General features: G+C 37.0%; 1 pseudogene; it reads left to right on the plus strand.

Annotated features, from left to right (window-relative positions):
* Positions 1 to 5,561: 5,561 nt before the first annotated feature.
* On the plus strand, positions 5,562 to 5,650 carry LOC131954506 (uncharacterized; annotated as a pseudogene).
* Positions 5,651 to 9,494: the final 3,844 nt, after the last annotated feature.

Consider the following 9,494-nt stretch of genomic DNA (forward strand, 5'->3'; position numbering starts at 1 on the left):
TTTATTTTCTCAAATATTTATTTGATTATTATATATGCAATTGATGTTCAAACAAATTATTATTACTGATTTAAATGTTTAAAACAATTGAATTAAAAAAAAAACTGTTACAGGACTGTATAGATATAGATGTTTGAAAGGGAAGAATGTTTGCTTTGATGCGTCTCGTTCTAATAACTTAACTTTTCCAATTGCTTAAAATTTGCATCATTGAAATTCTCTGTAATCACAAATTTATTTAAGCTCTACTTAAAAACCCAAATTCCACCCCCCTCTCCCCCCTCCTCACCCACCAAGCCGAGGGAACAGACATCCCTTGAATCATCATTTAATTACACATTTGCATTTTCAGGTTGGTTTTTTTTTAATTTTTTTTTTATATTTAGACGTTTTGTATTAGATCTATGTATAAGTAAACCATCTTAAATGAATGAAAGTAGGTTACAAGTAAGAAAGAAATATTACTATTGTAAATCTGTATCAGTCCTCACAAGCCGATGATGAAAACTGTAATACTAAAGCGAACACACACAACTGACGCTGTAAATTACATGTCCAAGACAAAAAATTTTTTTTAAAAATCTACTCAACTATGGCAGAGCTGACACCTGGTACTTCTCCTCACAAGCCCCTGACGTCACCAAAATGGACAACACATGCAAAACACACGGTCCATATACATTGCAGTTCTTACTTCATGAAGACGACAAAATCGACGGGACCATTAGATGAGTACCCCCTACACTCAACAATGCTACACTCAAACATGCACTAAACCTATTCAGGAATAAAGAGCCATCCATAAACACAATCCCACACAATAATAATCGCGAAATTCTCCCACACTAAATTCTCCCAAACTAATTTCCCCCACACTAAATTCCCCCACACCAAATTCTCGCATACTAAACTCTCTCACACTAAATTTTCCCACGTTAAATTATCCCACACTAAATTCTCCCACACTAAATTCTCCCTCACTGAAAAATCTCCCAAATGTAAACATGATACAAAAATAGTCTCCGCCAAAATCATCCAAACATTCACTAACCCCTTACTTGATTCCATCACACACTTCCCCTCCCCCCCCCCCCCGCCAGAACATTGGTGCTAGTCCCAAGAGTGCACCAAGGTGTAACACAGTTCACAGCGGTTTGCTGTCGTCTTGTTTCTGTCAAAATATCTCGCTCGTAGAACTTTTTTGTCAGGGGATAAAACAAAGAATGTTTTTTTATAAAGGGAAATAATTATTTAATTAAACTATTTAAAGAAGAAAAAATTATATTAAAATATATTGAAAGAAATAAAAAGTGAACACAAGTTAGTATAAATTATAGAAAATATTGAGTTACAAGAAAAGTATTTAAACTTTTCGTAATTATCAAAACATGTGAATTACAACTCCAATTAATGTGTTAGCTGTTAATACAAAAAAAAAGTAGTCACAATTATCAACCAGCTGTAATATTTATACAAAGAAGATTTATGGCGGCTCTCTTTTTATCCAGATGCGGCTCTCCAGCTCCTTGAACAAATACTAATAATCTTAATAAAAAAAAAAATATTTGAAATAAAAAAATTTTTAGTGGCTCTTTAAAACCAGGGAAATTTTGAAAATTGTAACTTTTGGCTCTTCCGCTTCAATAGGTTGCCGACCCCTTGAATAGATAGTTCTTGTATCTGCATATTTACTGCGTGTTCTGAAGACTCGCATAATAATTACCATATTATGTTAATAGTTGCTGTAATAAGTCAAATGTAGTCGTTCGCATCGCTATGTTAACCGTTTAAAAAATGATAGAACGCGATTTTGATTCCAATGATATATGCCCTTCATATTAGCAGCGGTTATTGACCGTTACCGCCGTATAATTTTATTTCAACTTTTTACTTGTTTTTGTTAATCTCATATTGAGTTTAAAAGGTGAGTTTTTAAAAATGTACTTAAAATAGTAAAACATTGTGACTAACTCTGTTTTTAGTGGGATTATCTTCATTTTTTATTAAGCCTTCTAACTAGCATATTTATTTTAGGTTTATCCGTTTAGCAGACTATGCAAAATGTCTCACAAACTAGGTACCCTATTAGCGGTATCGATATCGCATTATTATGTTCCTTCATTTCATAGGAATTATGTCACCAATTTTTATACATTTTTTTCTTAAAGAATGTTAATAGGTAAACTAGTAAATGAGTAGATTCAAAGATAATAAATTAACCTTTTTAAAATTGTAAAAATTGTATGAGGAGCTAATATGTTGCGGCCTATACTACGTGCTACTAATGATTGAATTAGGTATACGATAATTCAACACAAAGTTACAATTAAGTTATTCATAGAATGATTTACAACTAAAAATAATGACACCAAGGTTGATTTTAGTAAGACTACGATTTTTAGTTTAATTTTTTTTAAAAACGAAGATCATCTTTTTCGTAATTATAGTAGAGGCTTAAATCTAAAAATCGAGAGAAGCGGTATCGCTGATGTTTTGTCGCTATATCCGTTGGTATTTTGATCAATTAAAAAAAGAAAACATTCAGACTTGAATTTAAATTTAGTGTGAGTCGGTACATTTTTAATATTATGTTCACACATGTTTTTACTTTCTTCTTCAGACGTTTACAAGCTGTAAAACCCGACTAACAAAATAGAACCCGTAGGCCTAAGTATTAGCGATATCGATACTACCTTTCTCCGCTTTTGTATTCCGTTATATTTGTATTATATTATTAGGCGATTAGGTCTATTTAAAATGTAAAATAAAGATGTATCTAAGCTGTCTTAAACATTATAAGCCAAAGGTGGATATTATTAATGGAACAGTGGTTGATTAAATTCACCAAGTAGACTGTGCGGGATCCAAAATGTTATTAATATAAGAAATATTAGATAAAAACACAACATTTTACGAGTGTGTTCATTCTATTGTAACAAGCTGAATGTGTACACTGATAGTCTTCATTTATTTCATATCCCATGAGTTTATCTAGCTAAAGAATAAAACAAACCTTTGTAAACAAAGACCTATATTTATTTGCTTGATACCCACACACACTCAAATAACGATTGCATAAGGAGGGGGGGGGGACTTTCTGAGTTAGAGACCTTTGAGTCGGGTGCTAATTGAGTTGCTTTTGTTATGTTAGTGTGATTGATTTTTTCGAATACTACATCTAAAAATAAAGTTGAGAATATGTAAAGTATGGTTGATAAGTTAGCTATGTAATCCTAGAGTACCTTTTTCTTTTCTAAACGTGGTACGGAATTGAATCTGTCCTTTGTCGTCCACAAATAAAGTCCCTCTTTTTTACACTCATTCCCTTCCCCCCTCCACAGCATATCCTCATTGTTGCCAGACGTTTTTTTACAGACCCCGTATCCCCAAGATGTGTTAAATGTTATCACAACTGGACAGTGTGGTCTAGTATGTAGTACGCCCGCTAACTAAACTGATAGATCGGTACACGGTCTGGTACCGGAGAAAACATCAAAAGCAGCAAAAGTTAATGAAGGTGACAACGAGTCAGCACCCGCCAACCCGTTTTAGCGCTTGTAAAAGCTCGTTAACATAAAGGGTTTAAGACATGTTTTTCCCCTTACTATTTAGTCTTAGATATAGGGCTAACAAAAGCAACGTTACACAAGTAACGTAATAAGTAACACGAGCCGACCCGCGGCGTATCATATGCCGCTATTTAGTTGTTTTATTTTCTACCTTTCAGTAATTTATAATTTGTGCATTCGACACTACCGTCCCTTCCCCCTTCACGCCTCAGTGAAAGCAGCTGTCAGGGACGGCAGTTTACAGACTACAATGAAAAGATCAAGCTGAACTTGTTATTACCTCCTCTTAGTTTCAGAACTAAAATGACCCGGCTCAACGAATGTAAACATTTAGAGTGAACCACAGCTCACCAGACTGGTAGGGGTGGTAGCTATATGCCTAGAGAGCGGGGGAGTAACGGCGTGCGTTTACGTGGTGTTTCGCATGGTCCCCACGAAGAGAATTATATAAATAGATAGATGATCCGAAGGCTGATTATAGACCACACCCTGAAGGGCAACAACTCTGACCCGCGAGAAAGATTGAAGAAATGTACACTGGATGTCTGGACAGAAGAAATGTACACTGGATGTCTGGACAGAAGAAATGTACACTGGATGTCTGGACAGAAGAAATGTACACTGGATGTCTGGACAGAAGAAATGTACACTGGATGTCTGGACAGAAGAAATGTACACTGGATGTCTGGACAGAAGAAATGTACACTGGATGTCTGGACAGAAGAAATGCGCTTTCTTTTTCCTCTTGTGTATTATAGCAGAGTCAATCACACTGTTTATTTCAGACTTTTTCTTCCGGGGTGGGGGGAAAAAGTATATACTTTCTTTAAAAAAATCTATTTCATTCGCGGTAGGTGAAGGTGGCGGGGGGGGGGGGTGCGGAGACTAAGAAGAAACTTTGATCCCCACACCTGAATTAATCCCGTATACCTACTCACATCATGCGTCCACTAATCCCACCACACACATAATGCGCCCACTAATCCCCTTCCCCCCACACAAAACAAACACACTCCTACTAATACTTAACACCCCCACTCAACTAACATACCCACAGTAAACCCCCTCACACCAACAGTAGATATAATTGTACACACATCAATTCAAATTATATCCCTTGCCTTCACTACAACACAACACAATAATTTCGCCCACACTAAATTTTCCCACACTAAATTCTGCCTAACTGAATTCTCCGACACTAAATTATCGCTCACTAAATTCTTCCACACAAAATTATACCGCATTAAATTCTCCCACACTAAATTATCCTATACTAAATTCTCCCACTCTGAATTCTCCCACACTAAATTCTCCCACACTAAATTCTCCCACACTATATTCTCGCAAACTAAACTCTCCCAAACCAAAAATCTCCCAAATCTAAACTCGATACAAAAATAGTCTCCACCAAAATCACTCAAACATTCAACTCCCCCTTACTAGATTCCATCACACACTCCCCACCCCCCACCCCACCTAACATGGAATGAAAAACTGACACAGAATATTAGTATTAGTCCCGAGAGTGCACCAAGATGTAACACAGTTCACAGCAGTTTGCTCTCGTCTTTTGTTTGAGTCAAAATATCTCGCGCGTGTAACTATTTTGTTAGGGGAGAAAACAAACATTGAATTTTTTAAGGGAGGTAATTATAAAATTAAACAATATAAAGAAATGGGAAAAAATAATATATTTTCAAGCAAAAACAAGTAAACAAACGTTAGAATAAATTATAGAAATATAAATTACAATAAAAGTATTTAAAATCTCAGGTAATTAATAAAAAGTGTTAATTACAACTTCTAGTAATTGTTAGTTGGCAATCGAATAATTAGATGTTACTTATATCAACCACCTTTAATATTAATACCAAGAAAAATTCCGTAAGCATTGATTTCAATTACATATTATTTAGAATCTAAGCAGCTTTGTTTATTACACTTCCTAATTATCGCAAACCGTAACCTCAACAGCTTTGTTTATTAAAATTGGCTTCTCGGCCTTTTGGCTAAGATCAAAGTGTAGTATCTGTTATGGATCTACATGGATCTTAGCCATTTGGTGGGTCAGTCCCCCTTAGACCTGGCTGCCGGGGCCGAGAGGCGGTCATTCGATAACATTCGAGAACATTCGATAACTCAACTACTCACGCTATTGCAACTATCGCCAACGACCGCTGTGGGGTTGCACCCACACATCCCTCGAAGCGCACATGCCCTCGAGATGAGTCACCCAGTACTTGTATTGGGTGGCTTCAAATGTACGAGTGGCTAACTTTCAATCTTCTATTTTTCAGCCTGACGACACCCATCTAGGAGAAATCTTAGGTGGGAGGTCCGTCACAATCGCCAACAAATCAAACTCATCTCTCAAGATCAACCACGCAATCACGCCACTACTAACTACTTTGCCACTATTTTGGCGACACCAACCTAGGAGACGTCTTAGGTGGGAGGCTCCGTCAAATACCTGCAAAGGAATTAATTATCTCTCAAAACCAACTCAACTTACCCAAAATAAACACTCGTCAACAACCTTACTCTACTCATCTCAACTACCTGACCAAGCTCAAAGTCTTCACATCTACAATCCTCGACTCAGCATATCAGGAAAACATCACTCTTCATCGACACATCGCCCACCTCAACTACTAGACTACAACACAACTCCGCTACTCTCTCCAAGCTCCACTCCATCGAACAATACTACTATCAAAGACAACACACGAAACTCGCCGCTTCACCAACGCATCATACCTCATCGATTCAACTCTACCATCAACGCCTCAACTGCGGAACATCCTTCTCTAACACTCCCAAAGTACAACTACCAACTAAGAATCAACCACTACCCAACCAAGTTGTATCACTCGCAAGAACAAAGGCTAAAGGACGATAAGCGATCATGTTTTGTCATGTTATATGTATTTTATGTCATAGCAAACCGGAAACAAAAACAAGAAACAAATGGAACCAAGAAAACGGAACAAAGAAATCAAAGAAAAACGGAACAAAGAAATCAGAAGGGATAGCAAGACATTGTAAATCTTTTTAATGTTATACTATATATTACATTGTCATTTTTTTTTAACATGCAACCTATCCACACAGTGGAAGGAGTTCTATTAAACTTGTAAAAAAAAAATATTCGTATTTACAGAATCCAAGGTGGCCGAAACCAGACAGACACGACTTTCAAAAAACCTCAGCTGGCCTTCGCTCTGTCCTGAAGATAATACGGACACCACGCAAACAACTAGCTGGCCTGTGTCAACACCCGTAACAGATACATATTCAAATGAAACTGTAAATGTTCTTCAAAGTGGGAGAAAATCCGGAGATGTGTCACAAAAGGAGAGACCCAACCCTGTACCTGTAAGTACACTCTTCAAAAAAATCACGCTTTCGGGGACCGCACCTGGGCGGCATCCCCAAAACACATTACGTGTGTTGATAAAAGGAAAATCAGAACGTCGACTCGATGAATTTATCTTAGAGGATCTGTTTACTTGTGAATTGAACATAAACCGTTCACAAATTCTTAATGTCTACAACTTGGGGAAACCAAGCGAATGGTTTATCTCTCTCAAATCAGATGAAATTTAAAATTCTCTACATTTGGCAGTGATATGTGAACATTCGGATTATTGTAGCAGCATTTTGCTGCTGCATGTGTACAAAAACGGTCAGAGGGGTCAGAATATGATCAACATAGGCGTAGGGAAGGGGGGGGGGGTTGGGCCGCACCGGGTGACACCATTTAGGGGGGTGACACCAAGGCAAAATATAGCAAAATATATAGAGAAAAATTTGAGGGGGGTGCAAATCGAAAGTTTGAAGGGGGGGGGGGGTGCAAATCGAAAATTTGAGGGGGGTGCAAATCTAAATCTGAAAGGTTGATCCCGACGGGGGCGCCAAATTGAAAGTTTGTCCACGGGCGCCAGGAAGGGTCGCTACGCCTCTGCATAACCCCCCCCCCCTCTTTTGCGGGTTTGATTATCACCCCACACCCCCCCCCCCCCCCAAATAAACCTCTTTCTCTTTCAGAACGTACACGTAAAACTATGTATATATGTATGTATATTTATATGTATATTAAGTATGAGTGAGTGGTAGTAGAATATTTGAACATGTAAACCTACACCAGCCCTCGTATGTCGTATGATGAACAAAGTAATAGAACAGCGGAGGCCTTAGGGACAACGTAAAGGCTCGCTGAGAAAAAATTACAAGTCTGAGACATAATTAAAAAAAAAAATCTGAGTATTTGCTGAAGTCTCACTTAATATTTTAGCGCAGGGCCGGCAACCTGCGGCTACCTGATGGTGTGGCTCTCCAGTTCCATGCACAATGATTAATAATTGTGTAGTTTTATTTTCAAAAGTCATTAAAATATTATACTGTAAAGCAAAACAACTTCATATAGGATTAAAACACTCACCACAGCCTCAATGTAAGCAGCACCATGGCGACTATTCCTTGTTTGCCACTGCCCAAGAGCCGCCTTTTTCGTTTGCCGTTACATGGGGAATGTTATTTTATTCAGAATGCATTCCTCTACCTGTCAGTATGCATTAATTTGATCTGAGTGACGAAGTATGTTAGTTATTAGTTTCCTACGGTTGAGCTATAAGGTACTAGACTGGGTTCGGTTGAGTAAGATACCAACTAGGCAGGGGCGGAACTACAGTGCCGCCAGACCCCGCAGTGCGGGGGGGGGGGGGGGGCACGCCATTTAGGGGCACAAAGCCGACCATAATAAAAAAATATAATTAAAAAGAAATTAATTTTCTTGCATTTTCGACTTGATGGTTGTCTTGTAAAAAGATCACTGTAGCTGCGGTTGGGTTATCTTTATTCAATAGACACACCCCCCTCACGCTCTTGTATATTCTTTTTCCCTTTGTTTTTTAACCACTGTGAAAGCCGAGTCCTCTTTCTCCTACAATCACACTTATCAAACCACTTCCATGACTTATTTCCTTAGTCAAATAGGCGTGCTAATAAGCTCTTTTTTAGATAGATTTGTACTAAACAAATTAAAAAGCAATTACTTCTTTAGTTATTATCTTTTAATAAAATACTTACTAAAGAATGACATTGTTTAAAAATAAAATGTATTTAAAATTAATAATATAAATAAAAAAAACATAAAAATAAACATAACACAAGACACCATTACTTATACAAAGCTTTCATGTTTTAAATTCTTTTGACCGCCTGTAGGTTATATGGTCTTATAGCAGAGATAAAATAAAACAAAATTATACGAAACACGCGAATGCACTTACACACATGACATGATGTTCTAATTTTTTTTTAATTTAAAAAAAACCCCACGTATTTCTCAAAACAGGAACAAGCCAGCAATAAGTATCCTATGTTCGTATTTTATGTTTGAGTATATATATATATATATATATATATATATATATATATATATATATATATATATATATATATATATATATATATATATATATAAATATATATATATATATTTATTTATTTATTTATTTATTTATATATACATACATATATACATATACACTTATATATGCCTATATATTTATATGGGGGGGGGGGCTAAAAAATGTTGCGGGGGGGCTCCTTTTTTCTAGTTCCGCCACTGATCGACCCGCGCTTTTTATTTAACTTATCTTCATAATCTTTTCCCCTTCGTGCCCAATACACAAACGGCTGATGAATTAAAGACCGTGTTTCAATCACCTCGACATACAGGGAGATAATGTGGTCAGTACTAAGCCGATCCGCCTTAGTTACCTATGGTGCGCCAGGTACCCATCAGAGCTGGGTGAACTCACGGAGCCCAACAGAACTGAGCCCAGAATTCGAGACATTCGGACATGCAGTAGAAAGCTTTGTGTTTAGTATTATAGCTTAAAAAGTGTACTCTTACTT

This window comes from Physella acuta, unplaced genomic scaffold (assembly GCF_028476545.2).
Source record: "Physella acuta isolate Inbredline_101_S28 unplaced genomic scaffold, ASM2847654v3 ptg001006l, whole genome shotgun sequence".
Lineage (NCBI taxonomy): Eukaryota > Metazoa > Mollusca > Gastropoda > Physidae > Physella > Physella acuta.